We start from the raw sequence: 24,030 nt of genomic DNA, 5'->3' as shown, positions 1-24,030 counted from the left end.
AAAAGATACCATTAAGAGAGTAAGAAAATAAACCATAAACGGGGAGAAAATATTTGCAAAACCTTACTCAAATGACTCATATCTAGAACATATAAAGAAATTTTACAAATTAATAAAAGATAAAATTTCATACAGATGCACTCAATAAGGAAAAATCTTGTGTAGACTCGTTAGAGAAAATAATACCCAATAGCCTAGAAAAAAACGCTTAAATGTCCTGCCATAATTTATCACTATTAAGACGAAAATTAAAACTATATTGATACCAGAATCCATCCACCAAAATTAAAATGACTGGCACGAGCACCAAACTGCTGATGATGTGGGCCTGCTGATGCCGTCACATCACTCCTGGAAAGCCATTCTGGAAAAGTATTCAGTAGTATCTATTGTCGGAATTTCTGTTTTGTGCACATAAGGCCTAGAAAGAGATGAACACTTGTATCACCAAAAGGCACATGTGATACCTTTTATGGCAGCAATATTTGTAAGTGTTCAATATCTGAAATAACGCAAACGTCATTGGGAATAGAATGGGTAAATAATGTGTGATATAGTCACGCAACCAAACATGACACAGCAATTAAAAATATGAACTCTTCGAATGCACAACTAAGTGAAGCTTACAGATTTAATGTTGACTGACAAAAGTCAGGGACAAAAAAGTGCAAATTGTGTCATTCCATTTTACACAGTATAAAACTTGTGCACTTTATTACATCTCATTTTAATAATAATGATATATGCAAATAACTCATTTAATTTACAATAAACTTTGCCTGTTTGTCAATTGTGTTATCTTAGAATCAGTAAGTCATTTCATTGTAATTAGAAACTACAATGTCTGAATTAGAAAGAACAAAAAATAGGACAATATGTGGAAGGTGTATTTTGATGGCCTGAGAAAACAGCTACTTCAAAAAAAATAATCTCAGACTGCAAATTATCTATTCTAGTTCCTACAATGGAACGATTACCAAATCATAAGCCTACCACTACACATCTTGATAGAACCATGGTAGCTTGCTTCCAGACTACTTTAATTCATCTCCTGGAGCGCACACATACAAACAAGGAGAAACACAAACAGCAAAAGCAAACCTATGTTATCAACAGAATTAGGAGATACAGAAAACCTGCAAACTTCTAACTGTACGCAATGGTGTACAAAGCAGCTGAAGCTGCTAGATTCCGTGCAGGGATTGGAGATGGACGAGGTGGAGAGAATCCGGATGCACAGAGGGCGAGCAGTGGCAGGTATTCTCCCAGAAGGAGAGGGTCCCCTTTGGGAAGGGGCCGTGGTTGGCCATGCTGAACCCAGGACATGGTTATGAGGAGACTGCAGACAGAATTGTCCCAAGGCAGAAGGACAGGAACCTCAGAATGCATCTCCCTCCCCTCAGGGACACCTTAAGGAGAGACATAAGGGGGCGCTGGGGCTGGAGGTAGGAGCCATGAGCAATCAGGCTTAAGCTCCAAGAAGCACAGAAGGTCCCTTTCCCCAGAGGAGCCCTATTTTACATAAGTGACATATTCATTCTTGCCACAGGAGCAGGGATCTGAAGAAGGCTATGAGATGAGAGTTTCTGGAAAGTTATTCTGTCCCTCCTTTCACAAGACTGTGTTTCTCAGAGCTGGTCTAGGAAAATGAAAGTTATAGATATATAACATATATATATATATATATATATATAAAATATATTATTACATATACATATATGATATAATACATATATGAGTAATTTTAAAGAGGAATAAACAACTTCTACAAAAAATGTCTAGGAAAATATGTAAGAAAGCAAAGTAATGCTCCCTAACATAGGAGGAAAATGCAAAACATTATTTCACAACACAGATGAAAGCTGTAAGCCAACACTACAACATGAATTAAGAAAAATATAGTTATAAAGCAATAAAAGACTTGAAAAAACAGCACGAGATCTAAAAAAAGGGACAGTTTGACAGCAGGAGGCAATGTCTAGACCACTGGGAAAGTGAAATGAGAACTGGGGAATTTTAGGGAAAAAAGCAGAGGAAGAACAGGAACAGCAGCGGCCCAGGCTGTTAGGGGCAGGAATGATAACCTGGACAGATGGAAACAAAGGGAGAACTTACAGCAGAGATCAGGACAGAAAGTCAAACAACAAACTGAGTTCTGAAAAGGAAAATGGAGAGAGACGAAAACCCTTACTTTTATTGTTGCTCCTTTTTCAAAAATCAATTGATAAGGTCTAAGCAAAGTGTAGACTGAAGGTATTATATCAAGTATAAAAATGTAACAGTAGCATATACTTAAACACTAGAAGCTGACAAATTTAAAAAATGAAAACATGTTTAAAGATATTAAAGTGTAGCATCCCTCTCTTCTGTCTAGCTACAGAATATGTAATAAAGTACATGGCAGAATTTGTCATATCAACAACAAAGTGGATTTAACTCAAACAATAAAAAAGTTATCTTCTATTGAATCCCAATGCGAAACCTAAGTAGACTCCATATTGAAAAACACAACTGCACACCAGTATTTCTAGTTATCTTAACTTTTTAAAAATGAAAGGATGGGCAAAGTTTACCAGGCAAACAAAAGTATTAGGTTGGTGCAAAAGTAATTGCAGTTTAAAAGGTTAAAAATAGTTGCAAGACCCGCAATTACTTTTGCACCAACCTAGTAAATCAGCTGTGTGTTCCTAATACCAGACAAATTTGAAGGCAAACTCAAAAACATTGCAAGAAAATAATGGGGGGCACTCTGTATCGGCACAGTGTATAATCCACAGTGAACATACGGTGGTTAGGAATATCCATGCATAAAATAGCTTAACATTGACATCGTAAGGTAAAAGCAATAGAAATAATTAGGCAAAAACCAACAAAAGGGCACCAATATTAGGATGTGAAGTAGACAAAAGGAAATAAGAATACAGAAGAATTAATACAATAAGCTACATCTTACGGAGATAATAGACAGATGATAGATAGATAGATAGATAGATAGATAGATAGATATGGATTTATATATATAGAATTCTTCATGTTCTAGTACACCTTTTTTTTTTGAGAATTCATGGAAAATTTATGGAAATTGACCGTAAATAAGGCCACTGAGAAAACTAAATGATTTTCACCCCATAGAAGACAGAAGTGCTAGAGGAAATATTTTCTAATCACAAAACAATACAAATATAAATAAACTACAAAGCAGAAAACCAAAAAGATCACCCAACAGAATGTTAAACAAATAAAAGCTATTTTTCACTCTAGCCAAAGGGAAAATTCAAATAAAAAAATAAGAGCAAAATAAATTATTTAAGTACTCTCCAAAAATGATTGATAAAAATTTGCTAAAGATACACAAAAGCAAGCAATTAATAAAAAATACAAGTGGAACACAGAAAAATATAAGATCCAATATATTAATCAAAATGCCTGGTTCTCAGAAGTCTTTTGAAGATTATATAAACCATCAGCTTTAATGATCAAGAAAAAAGATGAAAACAAAACAAAAAAACACAAAATAAATCATAAGTGATATATAATTTGAGAAATCTTTAAAAATCGTAAGTTATTTTGCAAAATAATATATTCAATATTAAAACCTTCTGAAATTGATCAATCATTTGGGGAAAATGATTTCCCAAATGAACCCATGAAGAGGTAAATTGTAGAAGCAAATCAGTTGCTATAAAAGAAACTGAAATGTTTATTAAAGTTCAATCTCCCCCCTCCCAAAAGGCACCACATCTACTGTCTCACAGAGGAAGTCTATCAAACTTTTAATGGCAGAATCTAAAACAGTACAAGGATGGAAAATTTACAATTATTTTCATGACGTTTTCAATATAAAAGCACAACAAATACTGCACATTAAAATAAAATTACAACAATTTCTATACTGAATATCAGTGCTAAAATCTTACCTGAAATATTAGCAAACAGCATCCAGGATTATATTAAAGGAATAATACATCAAAACCCAGTGAGATTTATTCCAGTAATGAAAATATAATTTGATATTAATAAAATTCTTCATACTAGTAGAACTAAGGAGAAAGCATATGCTGAGGATGCACTTGATAAAATTTAGTGACTATACCTAGTTAAAGAAAATACTCAAAATAGGAGTTTGTACATATAACACAAATAGAATTAAATGCATTTGTTTTACCCCAAATAGTATTATCAAGCCTCATGAATTAAAACGAGTAAAGCCAGAGACAAAAACAACATGTCTACTATTACTACTATTATTCAATGAAAAGGCCGAGAAAGCAAGAGAAAAAACACAGTCTTTCCTTTCCACTTAAGGGAACGTGTCCTGCAGAAACCCTTGCACTCAGCAGAAACGACGCCCGCACATGAGTGGGCAGCACTGTGGGCAGTGCTGTGTTCTCTGAATTCCCAAGAACAACCAGGAGCGCTGTTCAGCGTCGGGGTCCCAGAATGCAGCCACTCAATGGCGGAACCCTGGCTCCCTCAGGGCGCCCTGGCTCCCAGAGTGCTGGCTGCGCGCCTAGACCGAGGCTGAGTGCGCTGAAGGCCTGCAGGGCTAGCACCAGCCTCGCTCCGCAGCCATTCTGCCTCTGGGCTTCTGGACCACTGAGGACACCTTGCCCGGATGGAACATGCTCATTCCGTTTCTGAGGTTCCTGTGTCATGGCTGTACGCCTTCTGGGATGACAGAACGGCAACTCAATGTTCAGAAAGGCCACTGCTTGGGCATGACAGGAGGCCCGCGCCCAGTTATTCAAGAGGCACTACGCGCTTTGCACCAAAGGCCATTGTATGAGGCCTAGGCCCGGGAAGTCAGAACAGACGGTTACCGTAGAAACAGGAATGTTCTCCCTCACGTGGGGTGGCTCTGTGCCTGCGGGTCACTGCAACATGGAGCTCTGATGGATGCCCTATTCTGCTTCCAGAAGTGGGACTGGGCGCTGCAACCAGAAGACACTGACTGCCAGAAAATCATCTGAGGCGTGTATGTGTGTGCGTGTGCGTGTGTGTGTATGTGGCGTGTGTGTGCATGTGTGCATGCATGAGTGTCCAAGCCCCATTTGTTAAAATGATTTGGCAATTTCAGCAACAGTACAGGCTTTGACCACTGGACACGTTAGCCAGAAGTTCATGTGCGGTTTGTCCTGGACGTGTATGCATGCATTTTCCTCCTTCTCCGGCCCTTCGTGTCATTACTGAATGGCAAATGCCTTCGGTTTCTCAGTCTACAATAACGTATTATTCATTTAAAAATGCAGTCATAAAATTAGATTGAAAATATTTAATTCCACAGGTTCAGAAAGTTCTCTTCAAATATTGAGAACATAGCAAGTGGATTAAAACGCCTACAGTTAGTCATCGAGATGACAGGGCAGGAATCCCATCTGCGCTCTCTTGTTGTCCTCTTTTTGTTGCTAATCACACTCCAGAGAACAATGAGCTCCCGAAAGCTATGAACACCCTCACTGGCAGAAAGGAGTTACTTTACCAGTAAGGGTGACTGACCCTGATTAACTGTCAGGAGACTGGCTTTCTGCTGCACAGCAGGAACGGGAAGGAGTGTGTCTGGGACTCAAGGGGGGCCCTAAGTTCCTCGCTCTGGGGGGCCCCAAGATCACGTCCACATGCAATTTTAACAGCCACAGTCTGACCCGGCCCGTAACCTGGGACTCACCTAGTGGGATGGGGATCTGGCTGATCCCACCGGGCACGTGACCCAGACCAGCACCACCACTGCCCAAGAGGGAGGGGATCTAGAATGGTGGACACGGCTGACGGTGAATACGGACAGGAATTATGGAGTCAGTTCAACTACAGGTGGGAATTATTGTTTGCATTTTGCCATAGTCGTTTTTCTGTTGTCTTTTTACAACACCGAGGCCTTCACCTCCTTAAGGAATTAGTAACAAGACAGAGGACTAATGGCGGGTGAGCATGAACTGGCAATGCCTGGCGGGCCTCAGCCATCTGTTCGCCCTGTCCCTGTGCTTCAGACCTCAGTGCCCCCGTGCCAGCCGTTGGCTGCAATTGTCCCACCAGCACCTGCAGTCCAGCCTGAGGGATTTCTCTGGCTGTAGAAAACTCTTGGCTGCCAAGAGTTCTAGACAGTTACAGCCCCAAGAAGCAGTCCTAGCAAATGACAGATGGGAGTTCATAAAAATCACTTCCTCTCCCGCTACCCCTCTGGTAAGTCAGAGGAGTGGTCAGCACTGAGGTTTATAACCTGTGTGAAGGGGCATGAGGGTCCCTGGGGTTGTGGAAATGAGCTGTGTCACAATCTGGGTGCTGCTCACTGGGGTTTATGAGTAGGATCAATCCATCCAGCTGTACAATTAAGAGATTTGGACTTTACTGCATGTATGTTGTATCCAATAAGTTTACATTAAAAAAAGAAAATAGATAGAGAGATCATAGATAGATAATAGAAATATATAGATAATAGAGATAGATAGATGACATAGATAGATAGATAGATAGATAGATAGATAGATAGATAGATAGATAGACAAACAGATAGATAGATTCCCAATTCATGATAACTGACTGAACTCAAAGATTATTCTCTCAACCTTCATGAAATCCCATGGAAATAAATGTATAGAAAATAAGCATACAGACTTATGATAGCAAACAGAACTAGAGTGGGAATAAACTTGCCAGGAAGAAGGGGGTTGGCACTAAGCTGGAAGCTTCATGTGACAGCGGAGGAGCACACAGCTCACAATACACTTCAAGAGATGTACACCAGAGCTGGTGAAAGAACTAGGAGAAACTCACAAGAAATATTATGTTGGTGCAAAAGTAATAGCAGTTTTAAAGGTTAAAAATAATTGCAAAAGCTGCAATTACTTTTGCACCAACCTAATACTAGGAGTCACATGGGATCATACCAAGAGGTCCATTAGCTGGCTGAAAGAACTCTCTAAATATGGAACAGTTAAGCTTCACAGAGAGATGTTACTTGATGTGACAAGGTCTTTGGCAGCTGCGTATGTTAAATCTCCATTATTGAATACAGAGTCCTTAAAGGAACAGATGACATTTGAAGTCAATCCTGAAACATCTTCAGCAGAGTTATGTCCTTGGGACTCCATGTGGTCATTGTACATAATGGTGGATGTTTTCTGCAGGCTGCATACTTAGCATATTTTTGTTGTCATTGTTGTTGTTTTTAAGAGAAGATATTTAGTGCTTAATTTTTCACTGAACATATGCTTTCATTTTTAGCTCATTACTGCCCAAAGAGCTCTTAAATAAATTGTTGTCAATTTATACCATATACTAAATGACAATGCTGTTACAATATAATGTCAAGAGTATCAGATTATTTTGTGGCAAGACTAGCTAAGCTTCTCCTCGCCCATCTACTTTCAGAGCAGTCAATGCACAATTTCTGGTGCCCCACTGGATGCATTACACAGGCTTCCACACAGGTAAAGAACACTTGTGATCAAGCACACCTGTGATCGAGCACATGGTGTGACCAGCAGGCGCAGCCACACCCCAGAGTTACTGCAGAATCTGGGGAAAGGGGAGAGAGGACTACCGCTCATGATTTTCAGATTTAATCAGGAATTAAAAGTAAGGTCTTTCTTCACAGAAGTAGTTACAATTATGGAGTAGAAGTCTACTATGCCTTTAGTGCCTTATTTTAATAAAATGTAAAACAGCACATTGTTTAAACATTTTTTTAAGTAAAATAGAGCGAATTCTAAACAAGAAAAGAGTTCAGGACAATGCAGAAGCATGGATATATGGCTAGCCCATGTATAAACTTATTATTCAGAATTATAGAGGTAGGCAACACAAGACTCACAAAGAAATTATGGGGGGGAATACTCTTTAGAACAAAGCTAGTGAAAATGTCTGCATTTCTGGACTCATTAAACATTTTAATATTTCTGTACATACAAAGTTTGTGTTTGTTGACATACATACAGACAGAAGATATAGATGACATGGATGCTATAGATACACAGATGTAAGTACAGACAGAACTAATGAGACCATACCTGATTATCCCTGGTAAGTTATCTACTGTGTGTCCCGAAAATGAGACCTCGCCAGACCATCGGCTCTAATGCGTCTTTTGGAGCAAAAATTAATATAAGATCCGATATTATATTATATTATATTATATTATATTATATTATATTATATTATATTATATTATATTATATCACATTACATTAGATGCAATCTTATATTAAAATAAGACCAGGTCTTATATTAATTTTTGTTCTAAAAGACACATTAGAGCTGATGGTCCGGCGAGGTCTGATTTTCGGGAAACACAGCAGTTATCTGGGTGCCAGATTATGACCCTTCAATTGAGTTGAGAGGTCACTGGAAGTTGTGAAGAGAGATTTCCTACGTGTACATTGAGCCCTGAGCTTGTGACAAGCTGCCTCTGTGATCTCTCATTGCCTGTGATGCAGAATAAGCCTTATTTCAAATAATACCCACTTTTTTGTTTTATGGAAATACATTTTATTCATCAGGGACAAAGATAAAGTACTTTGTTTCTTTTTTTTCTGCTTGCCATGTCTAATGAAATGCTCATTCACAAGGGCCATCGGTAACCACTTGTTCAAACTGAATTATGCTTCTCCTATGGGATGGTGAAGGACAATTCGTAGCTCTTGTTCTTCTCAGAGAGCTGATCAGATGTCAGAAAGAAAACAGCACATGGAAATAAAGGGTTAGCCTTAAAGTAAGGTGTTCAGACACATTTAATTAGTTGCCTTGCTAAATTCCCTATGTTACTCAGTGTTAACTGTTCCTTATGAAGGAAAGAAAGCAAACACAGTGTTATAAACTATATTATCTCAATACCTCATACTTTAAGATGCTGAAGTTACCATCAGTTAATAACTGTATATGAAGGGAAGTCAATGCATTTATAAATTATAGCTCATTTGAAGGTCAAAACGTCATTATCCTTAAAGATCTCTTATACTACACATAATATATTGGTGGGGGGAACAGAAAAGCTCTTTCAAAAAAGCTATAGTAACATATTTTTTTTTATAATTACAATGTAATGAGACTATTTATTAATGATATTAATTTGAGATATATCAAAATTAAATTTGTCCAAAAATAGCTTAGGGCAATGCTCAAATATTGATTTTCTGGGATGTTTTATGTTCTGCATTATTACGGTTTGTAATGAAGATAGGAAATCCTCATTTACTTTAAGAAAACTTCAAAGTTTTAATAAAATATGAACCCAGAAAACGTGCTTCTTGGGTAAACTTAAATGAAAAACTATATAAACTATATACCGGGGGTGCCAAAAAAATGTATACAAGTGGACACTTTGGTCAACATTGCTCAAGCCGTAGCTCGCTGTAATCAAAGGTGTTTGGACACTGATGGTAACCACTTTGAGCACCTCTTGTGATTGCAGAAGTCAAACGTGACTTGTATTCATCTTTTGTTATTGGTATATATTGAGTATTACAATTTTAATAGTTTTCCTTTCTCAAAATTTGTATACATTTTGGCACCTTCTGTATGTATGTGTGTACACACACACACACACACACACACACACACACACACGAAGTTCTGACAACTAAGTTCACGAACTTGTTGCAACGATGTTGCTAACCTTTTTTGGTATCAGAGGGATTATTCATTATGAATTTATACCAACTGGACAAACAGTTAACCAAGTTTACTATTTGAAAGTGCTGAAAAGGCTGTGTGAAAAAGTTAGACGAAAACGACCTGAACTTTTCGCCCACAATTCATGGCTCTTGCACCACGACAATGCACCAACTCACACGGCACTGTCTGTGAGGAAGTCTTTAGCCAGTAAACAAATAAATGTATTGGAACACCCTCCCTACTCACCTGATCTGGCTCCACAATTACTTCTTTCCTTACCAAAAGATAAAGGAAATACTGAAAGGAAGATATTTTGATGACATTCAGGACATCAAGGATAATACGATGACAGCTCTGATGGCCATTCCAGAAAAAGAGTTCTAAAACTGCTTTGACGGGTGGCCTAGGCACTGGCGTTGGTGCATAGCTTCCCAAGGGGAGTACTTCGAAGGTGACCGTAGTGATATTCAGCAATGAGGTGTGTAGCACTTTTTCTAGGATGAGTTTGAGAACTTAATTGGCCAACCTCGTGTGTGTGTGTGTGTGTGTGTGTGTGTGTGTGTGTGTGTGAACCTACAGGCAGGCAATATTTATTCTGCTTCCAATAATTACTCATTGAAAATTTTTCAAAAAATTTTGTAATTTCTAGCCATTGACAGAGAGGAAGGGTACTGGATCACATTTTTTACTCTCTTGGGTGACTCTTCAAGAGAAGATAATCAGTGTATATCCAGTTGCCATTAGACACCTTATTCAAAACAAAGAGAGGCCCTTGTTTATTACCTGCATTATAAAATTATAAGTATGACAAATAAAAAGCAAACAAAAAATTCTCAAAGTGAAAACAAATAAAAGAGAACAACAATGAATAAAACCATATACACAAAACACCAGATGTTCACCAGGTAAGAATGACATAGAATAATGCCACTAGAAATGTGACCAAGGGCATGGGTGGCCAGGGAGCACCATAGTAAGAGGCACTTTGTTTTTCTCCGGGACATCAACTGCCTCACACTCCGGACGTGCTCACTCAATTCGGTCCTTTTCCCCACTGCCATTTTCCCCACAGCATCCAGCCGTGGCCCCACTGCTGTGGCCAAGCTCATGACTCTACAACACGAACAACCTCTAAAAGGCTGAAGCAAGCATCCAAAGATGGGCACTTGGCTGTTTTAGAAGATTTTAATAATTCTTCTCCAGCTCTTAACATAATTGCAGCATTACCGTTCATGCCTCTATAGTTAAGTAAATGTCACATTTGTACTGGGCTCCTTTTTAAAGCCCAATGGGGCGTTTTATCTTCCCTAATGTAGCAGTGCTATAATGCCTATTCTTCATCACTGTTAATACACACAGAAATTCTGTTGGACCAGACCTCAAGGTGTTATTACAGAGAAAATTACATTAATAATCCCCTAATAAAGTTTTCCCAAATTGCAGGGAATTGTGTATTTTATAAAGGATACCTCCTAAAATTGAACCATAGGCCATGTGGATCCAGCCAAATGACATGTGATAAGATAATGTGTCCAGGAGAACGGTCAAACTTTTAAGTTCGTAGTTTTCTCAGACATGTAGTAAAAGACTAGATTTGATGAATTCAGCATAAATTGTATAAGAATGCTACTTGAATTTTTAATAATGGAATAACTTCACTCAAATTATTGCAAATATCTCATGTCCTTTCTTTCCTCTGTGTCCTATCAGTAACGTTTTAATAGTACAGGTGCAATAAGAACACCATGAAAATGCTATGAGGCATCGGACAAAGGGTGAGTGATAACAACTTGGGCGGAGTGTGGAGATGCTGGAAACATGTTCAGTCTCAGGACAGAAATGAGCTTTCCCAGTCCTGAATGTGTCCTGGAAACACAGAATGAGGGCACCCCAAATTCGGGCTTCAGCAGCGCACTGGTACACTTAAAGAAAACAGTCATTGTAAAGACTGTAGATCAGAGGCTCTTTGTGAGATGTCTGCACTCTCCTGCCCTACTACAGCTTCATAATGGAAAAAAATGTTTTGCAGGCATAGTTAATATTATTTTCAAAGATAGAGAAAGTCTGTCAAGATGGTGTTATGTCCTGTGTAAGGTGAGAATTCATGAAACAGGCATGGCACATTTCATGAGTTGAATTTCTAGTCTCTTTCTGTCATATTTAGTTTGGAGCATCCATTTGGTGCAAAACAATTGGAAAAAGGCTAAGTTTGGGGCATAATCATAAATGAGAGGCAATATTTGTTCTTCAAGAAACTAACATGATGCATCAGTCAAGCTGTGCACAGTTAGATGCAGTAATGAAAATCCCCAAAATTCAATGGATTTACACAACCAAAGTGTATGTATGCTCAGAACATGCTTGTTATTCTTGTTCATATTTAGTTGGCCAAAGCCAGTCACATGACTGCACCCAACTCATTGTAAAGTTGTCAACAGCCCCCCTAAGTATCATGCAAGGGATGTCAATGTTGCTTCTCAGCCAACTACAGAGATACTCTCCTGTCCCCTCCCTTCCTCCTTCCCCTCCCCTCCCTACCCCTCCATTATCCTCTCTTCCCTTCGTCTCTTTCTTCCTTTCCTTTCCCTTCTTTTCCCTTCCCTTCCCTTCCCTTTCTTTTTCTTCCTTTCCTTTCCTTTCTTCTCCTCACCTCCTCTCCCTTTCCCTCCCCTCTCCTCTCCTCTCCTGTCCTTTCCATCACTTACAAAAGTTGATAGTTTAACAGTGGAAGGCAGAAGAATAAACAGAAAAGCTTGAATCAACTTATAACAAAATCCACAGTTTGTCCTGTGACAATAAGTTCCCCCTGCTCATTTGAGCATCCTGAAAATAGGGGTTCAGTAGAAGCATTAATTTTAATTAATTAACTCTTTAATAAGCTATCATTGCAGTATCTGAATTTCCAAAATACAGTATATGTACTTAGTCATCAAAGACCTCCAAATTAATCTGAGCATGTCTATAAATATTTAGTGCTATTTATTGGACTCTGCAACTCATTTGTTTTAGGTTGACTTTGTCATTACCCATCGTTTGTAGTAAATTTCTCCCAGGCACTTTATTGTGCCCACGAGTGCCCTGGCGCTGATATCCCTGCAATGGGCAGAGGCTACCTGTTGCCCATTGGGGTTCTCATCTCCAACCTCTCTGCAGGATCCCAGAGTGTCACGGTCCCCCCAAGACTCTTAGGCTGATAAGTAACACTGCGCACCTTATCCAAGTGTCCTCAGGAGTGGATTCTTCAAAGCATCCCTTTACTGTCCAATAAGAGTACAAAAATTGTGTTTCCATTTGAATCTGTAATGGACTCGCTAAATGTTTTAAGTATATTTAGCACATGTTGTTATGGGTCAAAACCATCTAATGCTCATAAAAGTTCAAGATCATGAGACACGCTATCCCATTGCTCAGACACAGAGCATGGGAGGTTAATTAGAAATAACTGACAGCATCGCATGCCTCCCCGAGAGAAGCTAGAAAGTGTGAGATGAAGAGCTGGTTTGTTTTTTTTCTTTAACCTGTTAGAGGAAAAAAGTTTAAAAACCCTACTCCTGGAAAGGGGAAGAGTACTCAGCAAAATAATTTCTCTAAGAGTCAAGAACTGAACCATGTGAAATCAATAGTTATGTTGTAGTAACGGTGACTAGAACTTTGCAGGCGTTATGGGTCAACACTCTGCTCTTTTCAAAACCAACTAAGAATAAATTGAGCCAGAAAAAAGGTAGATGCAACTGAAGCAGATTAAAGGTGACAATAAATGTTTCCTTGAAGAAGTTAGAGAAGCAGGTGGAGAGGAATCAACTTGGTGAAGCACATGTCCTACAGTTACAAATACTGACTCAAATTATTGCTGTGTAGACGAGAAGCAAATTCTTCAAACCCTGAAGCCAGTAGTTAGGTAAGATAGAACATAAAAAGAAATAATGGGCTGATGTGAAAAAATAACAGGTAATGAGTAAATGTAGGTAATAGAATAATAAATGGCATATAGATGGCAAGCTAGGAGGAAATGTTGCCATAGAAACAGAACTTAAGAAAAGAAAGCGTTGATAACTCATCTTGAAATAGAATGATTAGGCGGAAAAGTGTGCAGGTCATTGAACACAGCCATCCTCATCACGAACAGTATTTCTCACATCTCCTGATATCACTATACTTCCCCTACACAGGTGCACCAGGAATGAGAAGACACAACAAAAGAAAAGGAGAGAAGAAAAAGAACGACTGTCACACACTGGAAAGTACGAAGACAGGAAGAAAGAATTTGTTCTGATAAACTAACTTTATAATAATACCTATTCCCTGATTTTTAATAGAAGTCATTTTATTATTTTTGAAAAAAAAGAACACAAGCTCATTGTAGAGATTCAAGGAAGGCACACAATATAATCAAGAAACAATAAGTCATCCCAAATTCCAGTACTAGTTTTATAATTTTTCTTAGGTAGTTATTAACCAGCAAATCCGTGTGCGTGTTTGAGTTGGTGTAAACAGAAACTGAAGGGTGGCTGGACAGTGAGAGACAAAGGGAGAGCTACCCTTCACTAAAAAATGGAATTGGGGTCTGCATGGCATTTATATCCCATGGCATAATATCCTAATGTAATGTTACTTGAATTTCACATTAGGATAAAAATTAAGTTAAACTGAAAGCACAGTGAACTTGAGGGGAGTGCTTCTCATAACAGGATATGCCTAAGTGACCATTCTAAGGGTAGAAATAAACACCAGGAAAAACAGAGTGGATTATCTATGTGACATGTGTGCCTCGTTTTACGGCATGCGTTATTATTACTGGGAAGGGAAGGAAATTCATTCCCAACTCCGTCCTGCTCGCCATAACTACTGACATTTTTCTTGGTTTCATTATTGTGTTTACTTTGTCAACAATTATGATATCTTTGCTAGGTCTGTGACCCAAACATTTTAATTACTTAGGATAGCTTTATATTTTCACGCTCACCGTCAGTCTGTTGTCACAGTTTCTCCACTCCCTTTCTGAGTTATCTATTCTCCTTCCTCACTGGCTGGACTGTGTCAGAGGCGATGCTTCATGATGTTATCTTTCAGGGTCTTTAGCATCTGAGTGAATGTGGTTGGGAGCCACTGTCTGCTCTGTTGAGATGTGGTGCCTGAGAGAAAACCTCCCTGGATGTACCGTTCTTGCTTGGTAACATTTAATTCCTTGGCCCATTACAGATGTTGATCCTCCTTCCTTTGGCAGGGAACGCTGTGGTGAAATGTCCTGCCTAAAACCTACCACTCCCCCACATGCCAGCATCCTGGAGCACAGTGTAAGTTTGGACAGCGTATTAGTCAGCTTGGGCTGTGTAACAAATACCACAGATGGGGTCGCTTGCACAGCAGAAATCCATGTTCTTACAGTCCTAGAGGCTGGAAGTCCGAGACCAAGGTGTTGGCAGGATTGGTTTCTCCTGAGGCCTCCGTCCTTGGCATGTAGACGGTCGTCTTCCCCAACCTGTATTCCCAGAGATTATCTTAACATCTTGCTATTTTACATGTTAGGTCTGCTATGATATTCCTTTGGTCCTGAACCCGAATCATTATGTTGTTTTGTCTTCTCATTTTCTAAAATCTCTTCTTAATTTCATATTACTATTTTATTTTTTCTATCATGGATTTTCCTTGAGTGACTTCATTCAAATTCTTGTTTTATTTTGTCTATTGTATGTAATTCATCTTATTTGGCATGCTTCCATTGTTTTGTTTTGTTTTTCTTTTTCATTAATTACATTTGATTCTTTTCCCACGGTACGCTTATGTAATTGTCATACCACACTTGGGCAGCTCTGCTCAGTCCAGTTGGACCATCCTCTGGCTTTGTCGTGCACCAATGACTTCTCATGGACCTCCTACTTGCAATTCATTTTACCATTTCAGCTGTAGAGTAAGGACATCATGTGAGCTGAAGCACAGCAACTCTGAAAATACCTGAAATGTCTCTCCTTCTGGACTCAGTCTCCTGCCCAGGACCTGTCCCACCAGCCAATATTGTGTAAAATTCCCAAGGCAGGGATGGGCTCCCCACAGAGCAATTCTTCCAACTCCACACGTGGTCACGGCACCTTCAGTTTGGCGAGAGAGAGCTAGCCTATGGTTTCTGATCCTCTGTAGCTCATCTGTCTCTGTTTATTATCATATTTCCACTGCAATCCCATCAGAATAAGAAGAGAAGGGAGGCCAGTCAGGTATGCTCTTCAGACTTGGCTACATGTGTGTAAATTTTCAAATAAAAAAAAAAAAAAAGGTACACTTTGTGTGACTTTTGGTAACCAAGAATATAGTTAGAAATGCTTCTCCAGAAGTGTCTGTTTTCTAGGCCATGACTTTTCAAATACAAAGTCTGTATGCTTTTATCATTTCCTTGGTTTTCACTATTCTTAATTTCATTAGTGGTTTTGGAGAAAAATACCTGTGTTGTTCTTTTATTTTAACTCTTTTGTGGAAAATAAATAACTCACTATATTCTATTATATACATATGTTTCCTTACAATGTCCCTTCCATATAGCTATTATTATTGGTGTTATTGTTTCCATTTTATCAAATAAAAATATGGGTTATGGATTTTAAATAATTTACTCAAAAACAACAATGAACTAAATGAAGAAAATAAAAAGTCCTGGGTTCAAATTTGTTGTAAAATTTGTGATCTTCACCATTACACTGACTGAGAACATTCGTTTTGAGAAAAACATTAATTTAACCACTTCATGCTTCCTATTGTACACAAGGACCATTTCTAATGGATGTGATAAAGCACTGCACTGCATCACGCAACGATGTGCAGTGCTAACAAAGTGCTCACGCCAGTACTGTCCACGACAGCATGAACAATAGCGAGTAATAGTAGTAATAGTACTATCCCAGCGACTGAAACACAGATTCCTTGTGGCAGAAGTGGAATTAACCCTTTTATATGAATAGCCCTTTGTTTTATGACTCAAATTTAGAAATAAAAATAATACTTCTTATTATGGCCATAATGCAATGAATGGAATATACATTTTAGAACATAGAATTTCTCATTGGGATGTGAAACAGATTAAATCTGTGATAAAAAATTCCATAAAGAAGTGAAATATTTTTTACGTATCCTTAAATTTCTCTAAAGGTAGTTTGAAACCATTAATTTCTTCAATAGCAAAGACAAAGTTTTCCTATTCCATAACGTTGTCCTCACTCTCCAGAGCATGTCCAACTCATAATTTATATACATACATATATAAATTTTGTTTTATTTTTATTTTATATTGTATGCTACAAAATAATGAATAGATAAGTTTAAGAGAGGTTTAATTTTTAATGAATTGATAAAGAAAATTCAAAACTCATATAAAAACTAACCTTTTTTAATCATTATATTTTTCTCTCATAACATTTAAATCTAGTCATTATAAAAATTCCAAAACATTCAAATGGGGTTCACAGTAGTCTCTTTTTCCTGAAATCATCTGAGAGTATAAATTCATTTAAAAATCACAATTTTCCACAAAGTGAGTGAAATTAGTAATAGATATTAAAACCTACTAACCCGGGGAACTAATTCTGAAGTGCATGTTAATTAGACAAAACATTCAGACCAGGGAATGAATGCTTGGGATAAGTGGGTTGGTGATGGATGTAGCTTTTTTTAATTTTAATTTTTGAAAAGACACTACCCTAAATTAATGTTCAACATGACAGTTTTTCTAAGTTTAAGCTAATGGTACTTACATGGTTTGCATGGAAACGACACAATTATTCAGTTGGAATAGAAGATATAAAGATAGGGGGACAGTTGACCTATGATCGCAGAGACCAAAGCAAGACACAGCTCATAGAGAAGGCTGCTCTGGTGCACCCCAAACATTTCATTCAGTTACGTTTAAAAACCTTTAAAGTGACACTTTCTCATTATTGCTTTTAAAATACGTAAAGCGATGACGAGCATATTATATAGTGATCATTAAGTTAGTTTCCCAGATGTAAATTGCATATATGATAGTTTACAAAACCTTTTGTAAGTCCCTACAAAAATAATCTTGTGTTTCAAGATGGGGAAATTATAATACAGCTGCAATTTTCCACTTATGGATAGAACAACTTACGAATCAAAGAATGTTCACTTATTTATCGATAAATACTTAGAATTCTATGGGTCCGCTTCTTCTGTTCTCCTGGTTCAAGTTTGGTGGATGCTGTCTTGCTCCCGTTGTCCATCTTTGTCCAGCTGCTGCTCACTGGGAAGGGTATTCTAGCACGGCCACTAGTGCATGATTGAGCTGTGTTCCATGCAGACTCATCCTCTAGCAGAGTCATCTGGAAGGCTATGGGTGAGGCAGAGGTCCAGATGAAAGCCAGAGAAACTTGCAAGACAGCAACCAGCAGGGAACAGGCCTCCTGGGATCAGGCTCAGAAGGTGCCTGAGGGCACCCGTGCACCATTCCATTCTCCAAACCTGATTCCTTGGTAAGAAACAGAATCTGTCTTGGGACGGGAGTAACCAGTCACATTGAAAAGGGCATGGAGACAAGGAGGCTATCCATTATGGCCATCGATGCACCGATCTACCATCACCCACATGCGTGCCTTCATTTATTCACTTTCTGACATGTGAATACACTCCCTTATTCAGTCACAGCAAGAGGCTCAGAGCTGGAGATCTTATCTCTGTCAGGTTCAGATGTGGCTCTTCATTCAGAGATAATGGTGGCTTACAAGTACTTAACAAGTCACTCTGTGGGAAAACCACCTGACCTGCAGCATTGGCTGAATTCTGCGGTGTAAATATTCCCCACCATGACCCATTTCAAGGCATCAGTATGGTGTCACTGAAAAAGAGGTTAAAAAAAAAAAGGCAAGTCCTACTGTCTGGAGATGTTCCATGGTCTGGAGACCTGGGAACCGAAAAGATAAATTACCCGCCCTACCTGCCCTTGCACTCCAGACTCACAATGATGAGACAGAATACCCACAGTAGACAGACCCACTGAAATGATTTCTTGAAAGGGAGGAACGAAAGCACAGGCAGTCTGTATCCTTTGGATTTCTGAGACCCCGCCAGGCAGATGCTGACTCAACTCCTTTTCCAGGAGGAAGGCCCGTGCCTTGGTTAGGTCCTCTCTTGCCCAGAAATGGCACCCATGGTTCGTGGATTAATCTTTGAGGTGCCCTTTCATTCCCATCACCATAAATGGCCACTTGTGAAGAAATGGGCCATGCTGGCAGCTGGGTAGGTCTCTCAGGCTGCTTGCTGCTCAAGTAAAATGGCCTCAGAGCTCTTTTTGTATTTGGACAATTTCAGCCCATGTCTGTGGCCCTTGAGCATACGCAACTTTATGAAAACCCTGCAGACTTCTTTGTATCTGGTTCACTTTCAGTCCATTTGAAAAAAAACAAACACACAATTCTTTTCCAGACACTCTTCTCTCTGTAGTCTAGATCTGTGCTCTTCTGGGCTTGTCAGGCTTTCGGGGGCAGCCCTTTGAAGTCCTTTGTTTAGCTGAAAGTGTCTATTAGGCACTGCCTGCAATCTTTCAGAGACCCCAACAAAGGTTCTTCCTGCCACACTATTGATTTGATCTGTGCCCCCCAGCTACGTAGTATTTTGAGAGCCCTTTGCTGGCTGGAGTGAGATGAATGATGAGAAACAGCTTTATTTTCCAGTCCCGCAAGACCAGACCTCTATACAGCCCCTGTAAATCCTAAGTAAAACTGGCCAGTTCTTTATTTCACTCATCTTTTACTTTTCAAACCTTGTAATCTACACCTGAAGATCAAGGTCTTTCAATATTTTGGCTGGAGATCATGTCAGTCAGTCCGAAAATTTCATTAGGTATATTTTCCATCTTCCAAGTGACCGCAGATGGCAGAATTGTGATTATTTCTCCACACTAACATGGTTCACCATTTTGTAGCTTCCAATAACAGTATCCTCGGGGTTTTTTCTCTACAATTTGCAACCCCTCACTCACAGTTTGTCTCACGTGCCTATGTCCAGTGCAGGCGCCAGGGCTGTGGAGGACAAGGTTTTATGCCTGCACCATGCTCTTAGAGCCCAGGCCAGTGTCTGTTAGCTGAGGCCGTGATGATGGCATGCGGGCAACCACAAACCCACAGTGCTGGAAGCAATAACCATTCTTGTTTTCTTGCAAACTGAGGCATGGGCTGTGTGACAGCTGTCCTGGACCACGCACAGCTGATGTTAAAGGTCAACTTTAATGCGTGGGACTCTAGGTGCCTGAGAGTCTTGCCTCTGACTTCAGGTGTTAGATCACTAAGAAACGTGTCAACACAGCAGGGAGAGGCGTGCCTGCCTTCCTCCCACCCACCCCTGCAAAAGAGGGATCTGACTTTCTGGTCAGAGTCTACAGTGTGTCAAGTGCAAACCCCTCTCTGCTAAGCTTCCCTGCAGCATCCTTTTGTCACATAGAACGTTTCCAGAAGCATTAAATGCACCTGAGGGAAGAATGAGTGATTGGCAATTATCATTAGTTAGTTGTTGGTGAATGAGGTGAGCTGAGACTGATGGCTGGTGGACAAAAAAATGACGAGCAGACACATTTGGGATTCTGAAATTCCCACTGTTGTAAGCTGAACTGTGTCCACTGGAAAGTCAGACGTGAAGCCCTGACATGATGGTGAATATCGTTATTCAAATCAGGAAATGTATAATAGCTCAGACCAACTTCCCACCCCATGATGAGACTTTCGTCAAAATGTGGCACTATGATTCTCCTGTACTCGTGTCCCTAGTTTATTAAACTTATCCAGAATGTGAGTGCCAGGTGATTACTCATTTTAATAATAAGTTTATTATGAAAGCATAATAGTATGTTATTAATAATTTCATGATACTTGAATTTCCGTTACCAATTTTTCTAATTTTAACATCAGAATGCATTCATTTCATTGCTTCTGGCTTTTTTGTTTTCCTAATTCAATTCTAATTTGACAGATTTCAGGTATTTATTTTACAAGTGTCTACGGTCCTGAAAGTGTGTCTGTTCCATATTTGTCTGAAAACACCTTTTTCCCCCCAGAAGATCTGAAGGACATTTTAACCTGTTCTAATATGCTCAGATCATAGTTCTGTATCTCCCGGTAATTCAAAAATTATTTTACTCTACTGTAGCAATTACCATTTGTTAATAATAATAATAAACACAAAACTTACATGAGTTTTTGTTTTCACAAATTAACTAAGATATGTATACAAATTCACCCTGATGACATCCTACGTTACTGTTATCAGAGTTAACACCCCTGGTGCAATTTGGTCTTCTTCCCTTTGTACATAATTGCTTTTCTCTATTTGGAAGCTTGTTGATTCTCTCTGCACCCTTAAAATTATGAGTTTTCCTGGAATATGTATATCTTATTTTCTTTTCAAAACTCCCCTATACTCAGTGAGCCCTTTCACTGTGGAAAACAGTGTATTTTTCCTCAGGAAAGCCTCCATCGTGGCTTTGATTACCATTTCTCTTACTACTGCATTCCCATCTGGGCTTCTTATGGAGACTTGACATGTCCCGGCTTTATTTTCTTTCATAGCGCTTAGGTTTTCTCTCATAATATTCATTTTTCTTAATAATTTTACTCCATGTCATGCAATAATTTCCCAGTATGGTTTCCTAAGTCGGTATTTAAAGTCATATCAGGGTCTTTATGTTAATTACTATCTTAGATGAACTTTTCGTTACAATTATTTTCACTTCTAATTATTCATGTTTTACAGTTGTCTCTCCTTTCATAATAACTTCCTATAGTTTTAACTGTAAAGTGTTTTTAAGGACTGAAAAATATGTATTGTGGGGTTTCCTTTATGGATGTATGGCCATGGTAGGAGGTCAGGTAGTGTGGTCTCACTGATTGTAGCTGTTTATTCACTTAAATACCCACTGATTTTTTTAATCGCATGCTCAGTATTAACAACAAAGATACAGAAGGGATGTGTCTGCATGTTGTTAGCAGACAATGGGACACTTGGGCAGAGGTCAGCCTGTATATAGTAAACAAGAGGAAATTATTCTCTTTTGAGTTGGATCAGGAACAGGTGAGCTTGCAATTCTGCTCCTTTGGTGAAATGCAAGACCTGTAGGTTCATCATCTTCTCCCAGAGATAGCGAAAAGCTAAAGCCAGCCTTTTCCAGGAGGGGGGAGCCTCTCTGTGGCTAAGAGAGCCATGCCCCAGGCTGCAGAACAAGCAAACCCTGGGGAAGTTAGGGGTGTTGTTGTTTATTCGTGGGTAATGGAGGAGGGCCAGATTGCACCGGCCTTCACAGAACTCGTAGCACTTCCGTCTCCACGGAGAACCAAGGCTTCCTGAATATATGAGGTGCCCCAAGGGCAGTGCGATGGAGTGATAGCCCCATGCATGCGTCACCATTTCAAAGTTCCCTACAGTAGACACTGGAGTGTTTTCTTAGTCACCTGCTCCAGCACAAAGATCACTGCTTTAGGCTTGTCGAGGGTGTTTGGTGTAGGCTGGAGGACATAAAGCAGGTAGAAGGAGCAATAGTAATTTCATCTACTTCACAATTTTCTCAAGGATTCCCCTTTCAACGTGAGTATCCCTGAAATGGATGTAAGCATGGATTATTAAGATCTCACATTTTCTCTGTGATATTTGTTTCTTTTGGCCGAGTCATAGAAACTTAACCAACATCTGAAGTAACTTTTCTTCAGCTACTCTGACTTTCCAAATTCCAAACCTGAAATCCTCGGGTTGACATCAAGAGCTGAGCCCAGTTTCATTCTTCAGTCCTTCAGAGGTTTGGGCCTTACAATATGGGGAGGAACTGGGGGCCAGGCATGAAGGGAAATGTTCCCTGCACTGGAGACCCCTAAGTGGCTTGTGGAAAAGGTTCAGTGGCAGGAACTGGTTAAACAGGCGTGGAAGGTGAGGTTCTGCTTCTGTTCTTCATGTCGCTCCTTTGAGTTTCAACAACGGCTCAGAAGGTGTTTGCTAATGAAAGAGGGCGGATGATTTCAATCCCGTTTGCTGTTGGCTGACATCCATATGTGTCATTTTGGGCTTGCATTACTTTGAGTCATTCTTAGATTTCAGCACTCAAAAGTGCCTTCCTCAAGTTATTTCTCTGACAACCAAAATAGATCTCTAAATCGGGCAACTCATTTTACATACTGTACGAACATATTTCTTACTTAATTTGGCAGTTAATGATATCATAGCTCCCATTTAACTGCTAAGCTCAAAGCCTTTCCCCAGCGTACAGCCCAATGGGGAGAACAGTACTAAGGGTATGCTTTGGGCCTTACTTACGTCATGATTCCATGTCTTTTAACCTAATCAACTTCGATTCTTCCTATGCAGAATTATATAGTACATTTGGAGATATCAGAAATCTAGGAGAAAAAGTACAGAGTAGCATAATTAAGCTAGAAATGAAGAGTTTGCGTCTGTTCTGTGTTGAAAGCGAGAAGCAACAAAACTGGCATAAACAGCATGATTTCAAAATGTATGCTAAATACTAATTTGTGTCATGGATATTTCATCTTTTCCTCCTCCCCTTCCCCTTAATCTTTTCTCACAGCATGCTCAAGCAGAAGAAGCTGATAATTAAGCTCATCTGCATTGTCTTTCACTGTCTTTGGGAATTTATGAAATGAGACAGAAGAATAGGCCCTCCCAAAGCTCTTTTTAATTGTGATATGATATTTATGTCTTGTGAATTTAAATAAAACTGCCAACATTCCTGCCCCAGTGCCTGTAGCTTTTAGTTTGCAGTATCAAACGTGGGTTACAATCGCTCAAGGTGGCAGGATAGAGTTGGGAATTGATAATGCTCAGTTATATGAATTGAATTCGAATGGCTGGTGATACGCACTGTATACAAGAGAAAAACGTCCAATTTCTGTGTCAGCGTATTTCCAGAAAACTCTTATAGATAGAACCTGGGAAGTTTTGAATCACCACAGCATTTGAGTTAGTCCTATTGACAAATTTAAGTTTTAGATTAGATTTTACAGAACAATGTTAATCATATCAGTGTTGCAGATGACAGACTTTGCTTTGACAAATTTTGGCATTCTATTTTTCCAGAGAGTATGGTCCTTTAAAGTCAAATAAAATGTAGTATTACTTTTGTATCATTATAGCTTTTTTTAAACAAATGAGTAAAAGCATATCAATTCCTGGAGAAGGGCTCAATACCCGTGCCTATAATTTGAGCAATCAACCTGTCTCATAAACCAGCTCTAGAGTTTCAATTTTCCTTTGAATTCTTTATTATCTTTATTGTATTGGTAGAAGTAAATAAGTAATAATGGTAATGTCTATTCAAGAATTTTAAGGAACTGAAGTTGATGTGAGATCTTTGGGGAAGTTGTGTAGGGTGTATGTAGGCACGATGCCAAATATTAGGGAATTGGCACAGCATTGAATATTTAATAAGTGTCT

This window comes from Rhinolophus ferrumequinum, unplaced genomic scaffold, assembly GCF_004115265.2.
Source record: "Rhinolophus ferrumequinum isolate MPI-CBG mRhiFer1 unplaced genomic scaffold, mRhiFer1_v1.p scaffold_109_arrow_ctg1, whole genome shotgun sequence".
NCBI classification, from domain to species: Eukaryota; Metazoa; Chordata; class Mammalia; order Chiroptera; family Rhinolophidae; genus Rhinolophus; species Rhinolophus ferrumequinum.
The sequence above is the reverse complement of the archived record's forward strand: the minus strand, read 5'-3'. Positions refer to the sequence as shown.